The sequence below is a fragment of the Orcinus orca genome, chromosome 10, assembly GCF_937001465.1.
Source record: "Orcinus orca chromosome 10, mOrcOrc1.1, whole genome shotgun sequence".
NCBI lineage: Eukaryota > Metazoa > Chordata > Mammalia > Artiodactyla > Delphinidae > Orcinus > Orcinus orca.
Genome location: NC_064568.1, coordinates 95,703,003 through 95,722,588, shown reverse-complemented (window position 1 = coordinate 95,722,588; position 19,586 = coordinate 95,703,003). Strand labels below are relative to the sequence as shown.

General features: G+C 42.7%; 1 long non-coding RNA gene across 1 annotated transcript; it reads left to right on the top strand.

Moving 5' to 3' along the window:
• Positions 1–3,332: 3,332 nt before the first annotated feature.
• On the top strand, positions 3,333–19,227 carry LOC125965582 (uncharacterized). The gene is made up of 2 exons (XR_007479636.1): positions 3,333–3,474; positions 16,267–19,227. It is a non-coding gene; the product is annotated as an uncharacterized LOC125965582 (long non-coding RNA).
• The last annotated feature ends 359 nt before the right edge of the window (positions 19,228–19,586 follow it).

The following is a 19,586-nucleotide window of genomic DNA, read 5'->3' as shown; positions in this document are numbered from 1 at the left end:
GAAGTCTCAACCACTGGACCGCCAGGTAAGTCCCTGAAGTCCCTGATTTATGTTTTTATCAAATAAAATCAGTATAAAACCCTCCCGTGCTAGGAAAGCTAAAATGCCAACACAGGTTGATACAAACCAGGCGTCCCCTAAGCAAACCTGTGTACACTTCTGTTGAATAATAGAGGGACCAGGGCTTTAATTCTTATTTCCCCCAAAGAGGTATCAATATGTACCAACAGGCATGTGTGAATGCATCGCACATGTGCATGCACTTCAACCCTGCTTACCCGGCCATAGGCAGGGTCTCTAATATAAGCCAAAAAGCTTAGCATGGCGGAGCTCTGACAATTTTCCAAGGTTAGACTTTTTCTACCTTAGGAAGCTCTGCATCCGTAAGAATCATGCTATGGTTGCCTAAACACAACAGTTCACACCTTAAAACATTGAGGGTCAGATGTTAGGCATCGTCCAGCCCACCATTTTGCAGATGAGGAAGTTAGGGCAAGGGAGATGCATGACTTACTCAAGGTCCTGGAGAAAGGGGCAGAGACCCAGGCTGGAGGTATGGGTTTGATGGGCTCCAAGAGAACCAAGAGAGGAGGTAACCAGAAATGGCATCACTGAAGGGTGAGCAGAGGAGAAAACAGCAAAGCCACTTGAGAAGGGCTCCTGTAGGTGGAAGGAAAACCAAGAGGGTCCAGGGTCTTGGAAACAAGGGGAAGAAGATACTCAAAGCAACAGTAGCCAGTACTGCCATGTGCTGCAGAGAGGGCAAACGAGAAGGGCTGAGAAAATCCCACTGGATGCGGCAACAAGAAGACATTGGTGACCTTGGGCAAAGCTTTCCACTGAGTTGTGGGGACAGAATCAGATCTTAAGGGCTCAATGAGTGGGTAGGAGGTGAGTTAGCGGGGGCTTCCTTTCAGAAGTTGGGCTGTAAGAAAAGACGAGAGGTTGTGCCTGGGCTGGAGGGGTCTCAGGGTGGAGAGAGACATGTCTTCATGCTTCTGACCTATGGAGAAAGGCATTAAAGAAGGAAGACTAGGAAGTAAGGGAGAGAGGGGGACTCAACTACAGAGCCACCACGAAGGAGACGGGCAGAGCTTCATCCTCACCGGAAACCCAGCTGGGGCTCGGCAGCCAGGGGAGCCTGGTGAGATGTTCAGCTTCCGATGACGTTAGGAGAATTCACCGAAATCTTGATTAACTGAAGTGCTTAGAGAGGACTGACTCATCGATGGGGAGCCCCCAGCTTGTGATTTGAAAGACTTTGGGATCTGGCCGAGATCTCCCCAAACCACCTTCCCCGGCCGAGGTGCCCCGGAGCTGGCAAGTTTCGTTTCTCTGTGGCAGGAAAACACTACAGGTATGAAGGGAATTTTTTCTAAACCAAGCCTATCAAAGAGCGCTTTCTGAACCTAACAAATGACTTCAGAGGAGTCCATGACGGTCCTAACTTGGCATTTTGACCCAACCACTAATCTATCTGGCGGATTCATTTATTCTCTCTAGAAACCGCCTGAAAACATTGACTCAACCGGTTTTCAATGATCGTTATTGTTGTTTTAGATGAAGATAGTTAACAGGCCCTGCCTGTTACCCAAAACCCACGATGCGCGACTGTTCTTTATTGGTCCAGAGGGAATAAAATCCAGTGCCTTTGGGGGGAGGTCAGGGGATGCCACACGAATGCAGTAGTGTTTGTCTTCTCAGGAGTAACAGAGGGGGGTCTGGGAGGAAGCCCAGCCCACACTGGAGTGTATAACCAGCGATTGGGCACTTTGTGTCTCAGATCCCGCAGCCAGTGATAATAAATACATACATCAGATGTTACTACACGCCAGGGGCTTTCCTAAACAGTTTATACGTTTCCTCTTTCCTACGACCTGTGAGCTGGATGGCACGTCTGGATCTGACAAGGAAACCAAGGTTCAAAGAGATAAAGGAACTTATCAAGGGTCACACGCTAGAATGTTCCAGAACCAAGATCATCAACCAGACCTGCCTGACTTGAAATTCCCACACTTAACTACTCCGTGACCTCAACAAGATAGGGATTAAACAAGCCTGGTCTAGCTGATCATTCTGAAGATGAAACAAGATAATGACTAAAACTGCTGTGAAAACTCAGAAGAGGAAGAGACAAGCCTTGTTGTTGGTGTCCTTTGCACACTTACAGCAAGTATAAGTCCACAACTTGGGGAGCGGCATCCATGTGGTCAGGGGATCCTGGGGAGGCGGGTGTTTTCGGGCTATTTCCCGAGTGTGGGAAGGTTGAGTGGAGGAAACATCCTGTGGCCTCTCTGGGCTAGCACATCTTCATCTCCTCACCTCAGCTGGGGAAGAGTAATCGTGAGGGTGAAGCCACAGTTAGACAATGGGGACGTCTGTAGACTAGGGCTCCCCCAGCTGTGTGCTCGGGAATGCAGCTGAGGGAGAAGGCATGTGTAGATGTTTTGACCCAGCCCTCTACAAAAGTTCTAGAATCAATCCCAGAGCTTTCTCGCCCCAGATCTTCATTTGCGGACTCCTTCCTCAGGTCTCTCAGCTCAAATGTGTCTCCACGTAGCAGCCCCTGCCATTACTCTGTTTTGTTTTCTTTATCTGTATTCTTAGAAATTATCTTTTAAATTTTTGTTTTGTGTACTATTTCCCACACTCAATCTTCTCAACCCCCAAATGAAAATAGAGGTCTGCTGTATCTCCCATACCTACAATACTATCTTGTATTGAATAGGTCACAGGCACTTAATATGTATTTGCTAAACGGATGGATGAATGAACGCATGAAATTTTAAAATGTTCTCCCTCTATTTGGGCAGCTCCTCTGTCCACAGACCCAGGGAACATTCTCTCTCACTGTTGATATGGCTGGTCCGGTAGTTAAGAAGCTAATCTATTCTGAGAGTGAAACTGTGGGTAATAATTAGTCAAATCCATTTCACCTGTCTTCACTAATCAAGATTGTTTTCATTGTTGCTACAAAAGACTTGCATGTCCCCCAGGCAGCACTTAGCAGTAAACAATAAGATGTTTGCCTGAGTTATTCTCCAGGAACTTGGAGTCAGCTGTGTCTAGTTCAAGCTGAACTGGTTAAGAATGGGTAGGGCCAACAACCCTCCAACTGGGTGAGTGTCCTCTTGGTGACCTTTTGACATCGGAGGGCTGAAAACTCCACTCTCAGATCACGCTAAGCACCTGCATTTTTGAACGGGCAGAGGCCGTAGCTTAGTTACACCTGCGCAGAAAGACGACTACCGAAACTTTTTCCAATCAGCTTTCCCCATGCTCCCCACGCCTCAGACCACGCTGCTTCTTTATTCTTTATCCCACAAATAACCCAGGCCCTCACCTGTAGGGAGGTGGATCTGAGACCTGTTCTTCCGGCTCCTCTCCTGGCTGCCTTGTGAATAACTCTCTCTGCTGCATCCTCAGCCTGCTGCTCATCGGGCAAAAGGAACCTGACTCAGTAAAAGGAGCATGGTAGGAGAGAGGGGTTCTGCTCCCCAAAGCTTCACAAAGGGGGTGATATTTGATGGTAAAAGGTACTTCAGTGTGCCAGGTGGAGAATGGCAAAGGTCAGGGGTCAGGTGACCTGGCGGAATAGTGAGCTGCCCACTGCAGCCTCCTTGCATGGTAAGGGCTGGGCAGAAGAAGAGGCTGGAAGGGGGTGAGGGTCAGGTGGGGAAAGGCCCTGGATGCCCAGATAAAGCGTTTGGACATTATCTCATAGGAAATGGGGAGCCCTTGAAGGTCAGGGCAATGAAAGCACCCTTGGCCCTTCTGGCTACCGACAGTGGGTGTGAAACAAAGTCGAAGAATTATTCAAAGGGCGATGAAGCAGGATCGTTAGCCGTGAGTTCAGTCTCCACTGCTCATCTCTGAGAAGCCAGGCTTGTCACCCTCATTCTGGGGTCTCATGTGCTGGGTAAAGTGCCATGAAGGCAGCGACGTTGGTAGACTATATGGCTGCTGGTGAAAAACAAAACATTTCTCAATTACCAAACATATAGTAGATTGTGAAAATACATCGTGCTTGTGATATATACCAACTTCATAGATAAAACAGTTTAAGTTATTCTCACTGCATGTTCTATATTCCCCAGTTCTTTCCATTCCTTCTCAGTGTCAGGGTATTAATTCATCTGATAACAGTGGTTCTTAGCAACAGGAAAAATACCCAGCCAGGTAGTCAATTCAGTTGATTCAATTCAATGGCTGTGAGTTATGCTTTCCATTCTCACTAAAATGTGCCCAACTTATTTTAGGCTCTTCAAAAATGGAATCGTCTCCTGAAAATGTGAATTTTCAGTAAAGAGCCAAATAAGCATTTAAATTGTATTATCTGAACATTATTGCTACTATATCTGAAGTTCTTAATAAAAATTCTAGGAAACCTATTTGAAAGGAGCGAGGAATACTGCACATCTGAAGAATGCCTGGGTTACCCAGGCAATGCTTCTCACTATTCCAATCAGTTTGTAAGAATCCTGATGCCCCAGCTGCCCCTGATGGGGCAGAGCAATTATATTCCAGGCCAGGTGGATCAGAATCTCTGGGGGCAGAACCTGAGTATCAATATTTTAAAGCTCTCAAGTGTTTCCAACGAATTTCACAAGCCTGAGGCGGGCCTGAATATAGCATCACTTGGAGAGACTTTTTAAAACACTGATGCCTGGGCCCCCCTCCTCACAGATGCTGCCCCAGCTGATCTGCAGAGGACCTGGGCATTCTTTTAAGGTGCCCAGATGAATCTATTGTGCAGCCAGAATTGAGAATGTCTAGCCTAAAGCTGCTCCCTTAATTAACTCTGTCCAGGCCATGAACCATCCTTGAATCTTGCCTCTCACACGTCCTGCAATTTTCTACTGCTGCTTTCTGCAGCCAACAATGATAGGAGGAGGTGAAACTCCACTTTTCCCCCCTTCTAGTCTATATGTGAATTAAAACCGACGCCACCTTAAGCTGTGAGCCATTTATACCTTTACGCGTGTATACACTTCTTTGGGTCAGCAACCCTTTGGGAAGTTAACTCATCCACTGCTAGTGGCAGAAGGTCAGTGAGAGGCAAATAGGAAAACACCCACAAATCAAACCAACCCCTTCATCTGAACCATTCTCTTCATTCTTGAAATTCCATAGATCTTTCTCACGTGGCTCCTATGCACCCACCTGTGATTCAGTTGGTGAAGTGCGCAGGGGGAGGGTGGCCTTAAACAGCCCAGGCATGCAGCAGTCTCCAAAGATGGGCTGTCACTGAGGATGAATGAAGAGAAAGAGACATTTGGCGGTGGGGCAGTGCAGCGATTCGAGGAGGTTCACATCCTGTGTATTAAAAGGAATTATCCAGACCCACCGCCTAAAGAAAATGAAAACAAAAATAAACAAACGGGACCTCATGAAACTTAAAAGCTTTTGCACAGCAAAGGAAACCATAAACAGGATGAAAAGACAACCCTCAGAATGGGAGACAATATCTGCAAACGAAGCAACGGACAAGGGATTAAATCTCCAAAATATAAGAACAGCTCATGCAGCTCAATATCAAAAAAAACAAACAACCCAATTCAAAAATGGGCAGAAGACCTAAATAGACATTTCTCCAAGGAAGACAAACAGATGACCAAAAAACACATGAAAAGATGCTCAACATCACTAATTATTAGAGAAATGCGCATCAAAACTACAATAAGGTATCACCTCACACCAGTCAGAATGGCCATCATCAAAAAATCTACAAATGATAGATGCTGGAGAGGGTGTGGAGAAAAGGGAGCCCTCTTCCTGCACTGTTGGTGGGAATGTAAATTGATACAGCCACTGTGGAGAACAGTATGGAGGTTCCTTAAAAAACTAAAAATAGAACTACCATATGACCCAGCAATCCCACTACTGGGCATATACCCAGAGAAAACCATAACTTAAGAAGACACATGCACCCCAATGTTCACTGCAGCACTATTTACCATGGCAAGGTAATGGAAGCAACCTAAATGCCCATCAACAGAGGAATGGATAAAGAAGATGTGGTACATATATACAATGGAATATTACTCAGCCATAAAAAGGAATGAAATAATGCCATTTGCAGCAACATGGGTAGACCTAGACATTGTCATACAGAGTGAAGTAAGTCAAAAAGAGAAAGACAAATATCATATAATATCACTTATATGTGGAATCTAGAAAAATGGTTCAGATGGACTTTTTTGCAAAGCAGAAATAGAGTCACAGATGTAGAAAACAAACTTATGGTTACCAAGGGGAGAAGAGGGGGAAGGGGGTGAATTGGGAGACTGGGATTGACATCTATACATTACTATATATAAAACAGATAACTAATGAGAACCTACTACGTAGCACAGGGAACTCTACTCAGTGCTCTGTGGTGACCTAAATGGGAAGTAAATCTAAAAAAGAGTGGATATATGTATATGTAAATATAACTGATTCACTTTGCTGTACAGCAGAAGCTAACACAACATTGTAAAGCAACTAATCCAATAAAAGATAAATAAATATAAATAAAAAGATAAAAGGAATTATCTATCAAACAACCAACCGCTTGAGCCTCTAGAGAAGTTAAGTAGCTTTCCCGAGGATGCAGAGTGATGACCAGGCCTGGATTCAAAGCCAGGTGTGTGAATCCGAAGTTAGTTAGTTTTTCTCTGAGTTGTATTGGCATCGTGTTGAAATAGGCCCATGATCAGTTACTTGAAACATCTGGGGCCTGAGTGGCTTGGAATTTAGAAATTTTCAGATTTTAGAAAGGTATAGACATTAATATTTCTGTAGCAAAACATATTAATATTTTCACTAAACGGGTCAACCTTTTACCAATTCAGGTAAGGTTGTACCCCTAAATTTGGGGTTTTCAGAGCTTTGGGGGATTTAGAGTTGCAGATAAGGGATTGTGGAGCTGAACGTCAAAGGAAATAAATGTACGTACATAATAACGAACAATTACTGAATAGTGAGCATTTGCCAGACATTCTGCAAAGCTCTGGGCATGCGTAACCCTCACAATAACCTCGCAAGATAAGTAGTATTACTATTCTCAGGCTCAAAATCAGAGAATAGGCATGGGTGAGCTAAGTAACTTACCTAAAATCACCTAAGTCCATTCATTCGTTCAGCCCCTGTTTTAATTAAAACCTCATAGTTAAATTCTTAGAGAATAACCTTTTCTTACTGAATGGTGGAATATTTCCAGAATAACTGGCTGGACACTGGGCTTTGAGCTGAAAGTCCATGGTCTGTAGCTTTAAATTTGCGTCCACTTTGTATTATCCATCTTGCCTTAGCAGCAGCCAATCCACACAAAACGGTAGGTCTTCCCCTTTGAGCACAGCTAGAAGTCTTGGGAAGTTCAAGGGAAAACTTGTGGTTGATTCAGTTCATTCACTTGCTGCTTGTTGGACACCCACAAAGTCCTGGCACTTTCCCAGAATTAGATCCACTTCTGATAAAGCAGCAGAGTGTGAACTTCTACTAAAGCAGTATTGTTAAATGAAACTTGGACGACTGAGGAAGGCTTTTCCTTGGTAATGAGACTCCACGTGTAGATGCTGAACTTGGCCATAAACGGTGTGTTCTCCCTTCCACGTAACTCAATTTCCTCTGGAATGATAACCTTTGCCTTTTAAAGTAAGCTAATCAAACTCACAGGAGTGGTTTCCTTCTACTGTGCCTAATATTTTTTAGAATAGACTTTAAATACTCGCAAGGATTTATCAGAAAAGCATCACTGTTCTAATAATTCTTGAAATAGAAATCCTTGAACTCTACACAACCATTCAAAATTCTGGAAGAACAATGTGCTTTGTTTAGTTAATCTCTCATTTTTCCCTGTAGAACTCAAAACTATTGTGTAAAACGTAAGTATCCCTGGCTACCATGCATTTGTTTTGTGATTAACTGAATATTATTATTTCAGGAAATTGTATAATTGTTTTTCTGTAAATGTGTTTTTTAAAGACTTGTAGCGATCTTAAGTGATTTTATTATGTCTAAGTAATGAAAATATCCAGTTAATAAAGTCTAGTGAGGAAAAGGGGTTTATCTATAAAAAATTCAGTCTATGGGCATCTTTGAACACGTTTTTTCTTAAAAATAATAAGCGCCTTATGTTGAGATGGCTTGCCCTACAATATGGTCTGCTACTTACTTCACAAAGCTCCCCCTGGTGTTTAATAAAGTCCAACTTTTCCCCAATTCTTTTTGGACTCTAACTGCTTCTAATTATCTTAAAAAGCTATCCATTGATGCCTCACAAGTTATTACCAAAGCTGGAATATTTGGACAAATTTTGAAAAATGTTGAATAAATAGTAATTCCTCAACAGGTGCTGTTGAATGGACGAGGATATTCTTACCAACCTCACACCATAAACCAGGCAACCAGGGCAAAAAGAGGTAACTTACTTCTAAACTTTCACCTCCTGGCTGTGTGACCTTGGGCAAGTCACATCATTTCTTTATTCAACAAACATTCACTGATCGTTAATCCATGCTTGGCACCACTACCCCACCTGTCTTGGTGCTAGGGACACGATAGTGGGGAGACAAGTATGGTTCCTGCCTTCACAGACTTTATTGATACAGAGATTCTCAACTTGCTGTGCATCTGAATCACCCGGGGGACTTGTTTTAAAAAAGTTGCTGTATCCCCCAGAATTTTGATTCAGTAGGTCCGGGGTTGGGGGGTTGATAATTTGCATTTCTAACAAGTTCTCAGGTGATGGTGATGCTGCTAGCCTGGGACCCTACTTTGAGAACCACTCTTCTAAGATGATTACAGCCACAATAGTATAAGTGCTAGCATAAGCACATATACTATAGAGATAGTTTCTATCTCTATAGTGATAGTTTCCCCAGATGCAGCATATTTAATCAGTTCTAAGACTTTAGTATCTCTGAAATTGGATTACAATAAACACTGACCATTCTTTTTTACATTTTAATAGCTCCAAAATAAAAATTCATTTGATGACATACTGTAACAACACTTGAGCAGAAACAGTAACAAAGACAATGTAGTACTGGCAAAGGATAGACATGTATCTATGTATGGAATAGATACTGAGAGTTAAGAAATAAATCCACACATCTATGGTCAAATGATTTTTGACAAGAGTATGAGAACCATTCAGTGGGAGAAGAAATAGTCTTTTCAACAAAGGGTGCTGGGATAAAATATGGAAAAGATGAAGTTGGATGCCCTGTCTCATACCATATATAAAAAATTAACGCAAACTCGATCAAAGATCTAAATGTAAGAGCAAAACCAATAAAACTCTCAGAAGAAAATATAGGGGTAAGTCTTCATGACCTTGTATTTGACAAAGGATTCTTATATTGATATAATACCAAAAGCATGAGCAACAAAAGAAAAAAATAGATTTCACCTGAATTAAAAACTTTTGTGCTTTAAAGGACATCATCAGTGAAGTGAAAAGATAACCCACAGGACTTCCCTGGTGGCGCAGTGGTTGAGAGTCCGCCTGCCGATGCAGGGGACATGGGTTCGTGCCCCGGTCCGGGAGGATCCCACATGCCGCGGAGCGGCTGGGCCCGTGAGCCATGGCCGCTGAGCCTGCACGTCCGGAGCCTGTGCTCCACAACGGGAGAGGCCACAGCAGCGAGAGGCCCGCGTACCGCAAAAAAAAAGAAAAAAAAACCAAAAAAACCCAAAAAAACAGAACCCACTGCGGGCTCTGCAGAATACGGTGGGTGAGCCCCCGGAGAGGCCTGCACAACTGACAGGCCCTGGAGCTTAGATCTCATTAGCTTCAAGGTCAACCCACCTCTGGGCTTCTGAGCACTTGGGAAGTTTTCTGAGGACAAAATCAATGCTGTTCGCCAACATTGCTCAGAGGAGCTACAGAAGAGTAGGGATTGGTCTTGAAGGAAGGTGGGAGCAGGACTTCCCTGATCAATTTGGTCTTCTCCCCGAAGGGGGCCAAGCCCACTCTTTTTGACCACAGATTTAATGGTTAAGCCCAACAGGTTACAGCAACAAAAAGCTGGGGGAGGGAAGAGAGAACACTGATTACATCACCGCCATTTTTCTGGTTCTATGAGGAGGGATTTTTCCCTAAACAGTCTTCACCCACCCACCCCTGCACCCTCGGGGAGGAGCAGTCACTCATCAGATTGGTGATTTTGGAAGAAGTCATCCTTTTGCGCCTTTCTCTTTGGGAAGCTGAGTTCTGCAGAAAGCACTCACCTTTTTAGATACGTTTTAAGGTCAAGCTCTACTTCTTCAAGTGAACCTTCACTGCCGAGGAAAAATGTGCAATTGAGGAAAAGTTAATTAACCAGATTATCTTTCTAATCTTTCTACATAAAATGATATTAGAAAGCATTGTTGTGAAGAGATAACCAAAGAGTAGGCAGAAAAAAAAATGCAGAGGAGGATCAAGCAATTTATTTAAAATAATATTAATGGTACTTTCTGGATTTGTGATATTTGTGGTACCTGTCAGCTTTACAAAATTGTAACTTGTTGTGATTTCTTTTCTCATTCTAAATAGATACTTTCACATATAATTTCATATTCATAATTTTGTTCTTTTTCTTAAAAGGGTCACTGTAGTGTATAAGCATCAGGCCTCGTAAAACCTAAATCCATTCCCTCCTTCCCTTTCCAATTAACTCCAAAGGACTGGAAAGCTAAAAAATCCTCTCCCTAGTCGATTTCCCATCCCAAATCGTCAGTCAGGTTGTTCAGTGTAGTCTATTCTAGAGGTTCTGCCATGAGCTCAAATGGTATCATAATGGTAATAAAATGCCAACAACACATTCCTCCTATCATGATGTCCACCACGGCTTTAAAGTTCAAAGATTAAAATCCCAAAGAAGTTGAAGTCCAGAATTTTTAAGTTCAGTTTCAAAGGAATTAATCAAATATGTTTGCCCTTGTAAGTTAAGTGTGAAGTCCAAATGCCTTGGGTTAATTTTAAAATAAATTACAGTCTTTCCCCAATTTCTTCTACTCAGTTCCAACCAAAGGGAATCTTGGTGCCTTGGGTAGATGGAGAGACTCCATCTAGGAGCGCCAGCCCGGAGTGATTGTGTTCCTTCAGGGTATCTGAAACGTCATCCATCACAGCACTTTTCAGAGAGTCCAGAGTGTCCACAAGAGGCCAGGCTGTGGGTGGCCCTGGCCCCATACCTACTCGTTGGCAAAACAAAAACAAGCACGCACAGAAAACAAGCCAAACTGTGGTCCTTAGGGCAGCCATCCAGGCAAAAATTATGTTTGAGAAACCAATACGTCGATGTTGCCAAAGGGGTTGATAGCTGAGAGTTGAGAGAGGAAAGAGACAGTCTTGATGTCAACCTTGCCAGGGAAAAACCAGTTAATCCCAATTATCTCGAATCTGTGAGTTGTGCACTCGTTTCTCTGAGAGACTCTTTCTACTGAGAAATTAATTTTGCAAGAATGTAGGGATGTCTTTAATGCTACTCCTTGAAAAGAAAGAGTTGGACATACAGTGGAATTCTCCCCTATCTCCTGGCATAGTAAACAGAGTGCCATGGTAATTAATTTCTCTTCCCTTCCCAGGCTCTCAGATTGATTAGGTAATTGATCCCCTGATGACAACCCCAAGCCCCAAGCCTCCAGTTTCTGGTATCTTCAAGGCAGTGGGTTTCAACTGGGAGTGATTTTGTTCCCCCGGTAGGGTTGCCAGATTTAGCAAATAAATACACAGGGTGCCCAGTTAAATGTGAATTTCAAATAAACAACAAATAATTTGTCAGTTTAAGTATGTTCCAAATACTGCATTATTTATCTGAAATTCACATTTGACTGGGCATCCTATGTTTTATCTGGTAACCTGGTGGTACCCAGGGGATAGTGTTGGCAAAGTCTGGAGACATTTTCGGTTGTTACAATTCCAGGGGTGGGTAGAGGCCAGGGATGACGCTTAAACGTCTTGCAATGCCCAGGAAAGTCTCCCACCACAAAAAATTATCTGGTCCAAAATGTCAGCGGTGCCAAAGCTGAGAACTCCTGCTTTAAGGCAAAGGCTTTTCTTTTCAGCTTCTCCAGAGAATAAAGCAGCAGACTCCTGCCTGACATTTTGTGCCCAGAGTGGGGCACATTCATTTATTTTTAAAATCTCGGCATGACCTATTACCCACGTTCACAGCAAAAACTCAAGGCACTCTTTCCTCTTAGTTTTCTTCTGTAGCTAATAAGGAGACCAAGGAAGAGCTGGCCAAGATAAGACAGCATTTATGTTAAGTTCAGGGCATGAGGGCCAGCCTCGCAAAGCAGCCCTGAAGAGCTGGGGGTGGGGATGGAGGGGGCCTGGCCCATCTCATTCAGGCGAGACTTCCACCTTCCTGCCTGGGAGGAGAGCGCTGTGAGCTGCACAGCTGCACTTCTCATGAAGAGACGCTTTCTTCGCGGGCCCTGGGGTGGGAGGGGAGCCAGTGGCAAGAAGGTGGGGATGGCGTGACACAGCTGTTAATCAAACGACTTTTAAAAGAACAAGAGAGTAAGGAAGCACAGGGGTAGGGAAGGTTCTGAATGTTTTCTGGTCATGAGACGTGTATAAATTCAAGGGAGGTTATCTGAGGATATTTTCCCCAAGCCCTATTCACAGTTGGCCCTGAAATGAATACCAGAACATTAGAATTCAGGGGTCATCGCTCCTTTCTGCAACATCCGGCCCCCATTTCCTTCCCTCCCAGCAGACCCGTGTGTCACACGTGTCGGTGTATGTGCAAAAGAATGAACGTGCACCCTTAGCCACCCAATTTGCAGAACTTGATGGCCCTAGGACAAAAATTGCTGGTAGGTTTTTTCCTTTATTTGATTAATTTTTTGCATAAGAAGTCTAAAAACTTTATTTTAAGAGCCACTAACTGCTGACTCAAGGAGAGAGACTAGGGTTTTGGAGAATTCAAACATTAAACTCCATTCAGGCATTCATTAAGTCAAGCAAGATGAAGCAGGCTTTTGGTTATATAAAAGCTTGACTACTTATGGAAAATCTGCCTTTGCAGTTCTCTGCTTGCTGGAGAAAAGAATGCAAGAAGCATAAGAAGAGGGGCCATGCAGACAGCTTTATAAACACCGGAAAAGCCCCATTTAGGCTCAGTTGTGGCCTAGCATGGCCTAGACAACAAAATGGTGAGAGTGAGGCATGGGCGCTGGGAGGAAGGTGACGGCAACCCCTCTGTCCTCGATGACCAGGACATCGTGTTTTGGTCCAGTAAAGTCATTGACTTTACTGTCAAATTTAATGTTTGTAATTTCTGTCTGAACTTTAGTGACTTACTCTATTTCTCTTTGGAAAGTATTCTAAACTAAACTGTTTATTTAATCGAAGTATAGTTGATTTACAATATCATGTTAGTTTTAGGTGAACAGCAAAGTGATTCAGTTATAAATGTATATATATGTACGTATATACATATATATTAGATTATTTTCTTTATATGTCATGGCAAGATATTGAATATAGTTCCCTGTGCAACAAGTTCCTTGTTGCTTATCTATTTTCTGTATAGTAGTTTGTATCTGTTAATCCCATACTCCCAATTTATCCCACCCCCTGACCCTTTCCCCTTTGGTAACCAGAAGTTTGTTTTCTATGTCTGTGAGTCTGTTTCTGTTTTGTATATAGATTCATTTGCATTATTTTTTAGATTCCACATATAAGTGACATTGTATAGTATTTGTCTTTGACTTACTTCACTTAGTGTAATATTCTCTAGGTCCATCCATGTTGCTGCAAGTGGCAATATTTCATTCTTTTTTATGGTTGAGTAATAAGCATTCCATTAAACTAAATTTTTGTTTTAAAACTTGGTCTTTTCACCCATTATAAAAGTAGTAGAAATAGCCAAGGGAAAAACTCAGAATATACAAAGAAAGGAAAATGTAGAGAAAATAATAATTGAACCATATTTGACCCATAGTTGAATACTCACAGAGACAACCCCTGCCATTGACCTACTTCTTTCCAAGGATCACTCTAAGCTTAGTTTTTGGCTTAAAATCTCGTGATGATGACTCTTTAAATACAAGGCTATATCTCATGTTCGAAAAATAGAAACTATCGTTTATTGAGCATTTACTACTTGCTAGACACTCTGCTAAGCACTTTATGTATGTAATTCCAGTCAATGGTCAAAACAACCTGATAAAGAAGATACTGTTGTTACTTCCCCATTTTACAGATGAGAAACTGAGTCTCTTACTAGCCACAGCGTTAGTAAGTAGCAGAACTAGGCATATCCTACTTTTTTCGCTTAACGTTGACTGTGACCTTTTCCATGTTATAACTCAACTTTAAAAAATTTTAATTGCTGTCCAGTATTATGAGTTGTTGCATCATAATTTAGGAAACATTCACCTACCATTGGACATTTGGGTTACGTCCAGTCTCTCGTGGTTGCAGGTGATGTTAAACATTTTTATTCTGGACTATGGATGATGCAATGAACATTTTTGAGCAAAGTTATTTTTGGATTTAAATATTTTTAGGGATAGCGTTCCGAAAACAAAAATGGAATTACTAAAAATGTTTTTAAAGGAGTTTTACCTATAAAACAGTCACATTGATATCCAGATAGGCTCCTTCTTCAGTGTCTTCATCAGCAACGGAAATTATTATTGAAAAAAAAATTAGGTGATTTTTTTAGAAAAGAATTTAGTACATTGTTTAAATTGAATTTTGCTTTATAAGTAGGTCAAAATTTTGTTTCATTCATTTTTGGCCAAATATAAATTTTTTATGAGTTTTTTTTTAATCCAGTTATCTTTTGGGATTTTAATGTTTTCTAACCAACTGCAATGAACAGTTAGATAGCAAATATTTTGTCAATGGTCATAGTTTCAGTATTGTCCTCAGGTTGCTATCTTCCTTTAAGGTTTGCATGCTTTTCTTTACAACATTTGAAAATGTGTATTTAAACCTCTGGGTGTTTTCCATTGTAACGTCCTTCATGTAGAGTTCAGATACTCACTTCTCTTTTCTCTAAATAACCTGTTTTTAACACTTCTGAGAAGTTTCTCGGTAGTATTTATTAAAGTGAGGGTTCAAAATAACACAGAGAAAAACGACATCATCGTATCTCAACCCCAGCCCTATGCGGACAATTGATTGCTGTAAACTACACATCTCAAACCAGCCAGAACTGATTTGTGCAAGCCTGCCCCAGGCACGCTTTGGGCTCGGCATCCGCCTGGCGAGCCAGCCCTGTATTTAAAAGACTCTCATTATGCGATGTGGAAAATTCTCCATTACAGCTACTTTGAAGCTCTTCTTATGCCACACAGATCCATTTCCTTTGTTCCATCCTCAGCAGAGACAGAACAGCGAGGCATTGTTCCCCAGGCAAGTATTCCTCGTGGGTAGTCCTGGCCCAGTGCATGGTGGGCTCAATAAATATGTCTTGATTAAAGTTGATATTTAACATCTCTAATCAGAACTATTCTCAGGCTTCCTTTCTCCGAGTTAAATGAGCTTACTACTTTTCTTTTTAACCCCTTGGATCATCTCTATATGTCTCTCTAACTTACTTCCGGGAGTTCCTGGCCCTCTTGAAGCTTAGTCTCCAAGCTGAGACAGAAAAGTCTGTGTCCTCTGGTCACTCCTGCCCCAGAGCTCTCAGGGGTGTGCTGAGAGCCACTAGCACCCTCACCAGCAGTTTGGCTCACCCGGAGATGTGGTGTAGACGGTCCTTAAGCATCTCTTTCTCCCTGTTATAGATGCAGGCTGAGTCAAAGATGTAAGGCCAGAAGGGACAGGGCTGGCTGGGGACAGAACTGAGTCCTCAGGTCCAGGAATGCTAGGCATGAGCAGTAACTAACTGTGGCTCACAAGCTGACATTGGATTGAATTTTCGCCAGTTTCAACACTAACATTGTCATTAGCAGTGAAAATACTTATCATGGATGCAAGATGATAAAGTCAACAGAGTCCTAGTGACTATATGTAACTCTCAAAATGATTAAGATATTTTCTGAGAATGGGATGCATTCCCTATATTTTCCTTAAAATATCCTTAGGAAAAGAAATCAGACTAATAAAAATAATAGTGCCACAAGCCTGGTTGGACCACTAGCTACATGGCCTCAACTAAGTTTCTTAAACATTCTGAGCCTTATTTTCCTCATATATAAGATGGACTTCTGTCGTGCCACCTGTTGCTTTTGCCTGCCCAGCATCTGTTTCTCCTTTGTCTTCTAATAGCATCTTAATTTTCTCTTGGGTGATCATCCTCTTTTTTTTTTTTTTTTTTTTTTTTGCAGTACGCGGGCTTTTCACTGCTGCGGCCTCTCCCGTCGCGGAGCACAGGCTCTGGATGCGCAGCCCCAGCCGCTCCACGGCATGTGGGATCCTCCCGGACCGGGGCACAAACCCGTGTCTCCTGCATCGGCAGGCGGACTCTCAACCACTGCGCCACCAGGGAAGCCCCCCTCTTTTGTTCTTATTTAGCACATGTGACTCAGATGGAGCTGACCCACCTCTCTAGTCCATAGGAGGGCATGTGACCCAAGTCTGGCCAATCACCATCTTCCAGCCTCTTGGCCCCAGTGATTCACTCCTCAGGCTCCATTTCCACCTGCTCTGGCTCAAATAATCATATACTTGCCTTCTCTAGAAATACTGCTTCACGCTGCCTCACAAATAAACAACTCACCGCGAAGAGCTGAGAAGACACGTAGGTGCCGAGAAAACAGAATGCAAGAGTGAACAAAGAAGTTGGTTTAGGCAGAAGCTTTTTCTACTGAGACTGAAGAATGAATCCTTCTTCTTAGATTCTTTCATTAAATCACTATTGCGTAATTATAGGGATCTCTGGAAAGCCAAGGAAACTGAGTTTGAATTCCCTTCTAGAACTTTTCTTCAGCCTCTCTGAGGAACGTAAGAAGGGGAATTGGAAGACAGGCAATCTTCTGATGCTGCAGCCCAGAGGTAGCAACTATTGATTTTGCATGGCAATGCCCGAGGATTCCTCTTACTGCTTTTAACCTTCCCCTGCTGGAGAGTCCTACAAAAAAAGTATCATAGTTTTTGCCAAATATATTTTAACTTGAGCCTACTATTAAGAAAAGAATAATAGAATATTAGCTACTGAGCGTGTTTAAGAAATGACTACTGCATTAAAGCTAAAATTCTTTCTTTTATTATCAATTTTAGTGACTCTGGGTCTAAATCACCTCTTCCATTAATCCCTCAGAAGGTCATTTTTAGAACATGAGTGTGAATATATAAAAACACAGGGAGAGACATCTCAAGGGACAGTTTTAGTTTCGGTGGTCAAGATGCTGAACTGGATTGATTTAGAAGTCCTATCACAGCAAAGTAATTGACCCTTCCTCGGCTGGTACCCCCCTAAGCAAACTTTGAAACACACCAGCTCAGCACTTAATTCATCTTTCCTTTGACTTTTAAAGTGGCCTGGGTCAAGAGTAGCCTCTTCTTCCGATGAATGACATAGTGTTGGATTCTTTCTCTATAAAATCATGCAATCCCAGGTTTGACAGTGCCTCACCCCCTGACCTTGGGCCAGGCGCTTAACCTCTACGTCCAGGTGGCTGCACTTCAAACAGAAGATGTTAACATTGACCAGAAGATTCAGGGATGAATAACTTATTAATGATTTGAGAGCACTTAGGACCTATAAAGCACTATAAAAATCCTTCCTGCAATAATATACGGATAGCATAAGTATAGCATGATAGCCAGTTCCAGAGCGGAAATGAACCCCTTAGGTGCCATTTTGGTGTTCTGTGAAATTTAAGCAAAGGAGGATAGCCCTCTTCCACCACAGAGGTTTTGCCAAAGGGCAAATGCATCAAAGTAAGGGGACGCTTGTAAACTTGACTTCTACTTATGTCCCTGTGGCTGTTCTGTAACGATTTGATGTGACCCAAAGTTGTCTTTATGTGTCAAACAGTCTGGGGTCTCCTCATTGCCTTTGGTTTTTTTGGACCAAGAATGTAGAATACAAAGCTTGTGTTATTAAACATGTTGGAGCAGAAAATGCTAAGAGGTTTGGAGCGTGTAAGGGTCTGTCTAGAAACTGCGGTGGAGCATGTGGAAGGAGAGATGGACAGACAAGTGGATACTTTGTCAACCGTCTTAGTGTTTCGGAAAACGTGTAGTAAACGTTTGTGCAGTAAATTTGGAGAATTTACTGTACTGGAATATGAAGCATTTCTAGACCAAAAGAGGCCAATTTAAGTCAAGACTTCAAAGAGATGGTGCTGACTGTCACAGTGGGCGTGTCCTTCTTTTTGCAAGCTCAGCATCTGTAACCCATTCCCATGGTTGGGGAATCCTCCCACCTTAGGAGTTTTGGTGAGAGGCAGAGTCTGCCTTTCACTCTAGCAGGTGGAAATGCAAGATACTCACTTTCCCAAGGCACAGCCAGAGGACGGAGGCCTGGCAGGCAGAGGTACCTACTCCGGACTCTGAAAACAGAACTAGTGACACAAAGAAAGAATCAGACGTAACTCTGTCTGACATTGGCAAAGGATGCAGAAGCCCATGTTCTTGGGCAGCAGAGAGAGTGGTGCTGTGGCCGCACCCATATCCACGATGACCAGAGTCCATGGTCCAAGTTCAGATGTGGTTCTCGATGGTGGCGGCTGTAGACGTTCTTTCTACAGCAGACCTGCAGTGGGATTTTGAGTTTTGCTCCTGCCTGGAGGTCCCTGTCCCAGTGATACTCTGAGATACCCAGTGCCCCTTTGTTGTTATTACCTTTTTAATATGAATATTTCCAAACGTATACAAATCCTCCATCTGCCCACCGTCTACTCCGCCTGGTATAATTTACTTACTAGAGTATTCGAACATCGTAGTTGAATAACTCAATGTGTGTTAGTAAATGTATAGAGCTATATAACCATCCCCCCCATCTCATGACATTTTCGTTTTGTTTTAGTATACAGTTCTAGGAATTCTGACCCATATAGATTTGTTCAGCCACAGCCACACTCAGGATACAGAATAGTTTTCATCACCCCAAAGTACTCCCCTCTGCTATCTATGGTCATACCCTCCCTGCTTCCGACCCTGAGACCACTGCTCTGTTCCCCATCTCTACAGTTTTGTCTTTTCTAGAATGTCATATAAATGGAATCATACGATAGATAGTCTTTTATGTCTTTGCACAACGCCTCTGAGAGTCATCCAAGCTGCTGCATGTGTTAATAGTCTACTCCTTTCTATTAAGTATTTTGTTGTATGGATATAGCACAGCTGGTTTATCCATTCACCTCTTGATGGTCATTTGCATTGTTTCTATTTCCTTTTGTTTTGTTTGTGGCGTATTGGTGTGGGGTGGTGACAATTGTGAATAGAGCTGCTACCCAATATCCTTTTTTTTTTTTTTTTTGAGGTACGCGGGCCTCTCATTGTTGTGGCCTCTCCTATTGCGGAGCACAGGCTCTGGACACGCAGGCTCAGCGGCCATGGCTCACAGGCCCAGCCGCTCCACGGCATGTGGGATCTTCCCGGACCGGGGCACGAACCCGTGTCCCCTGCATCAGCAGGCGGACTCTCAACCACTGCGCCACCAGGGAAGCCCCCAATATCCTTTTTATGTTCTAAAAAATAT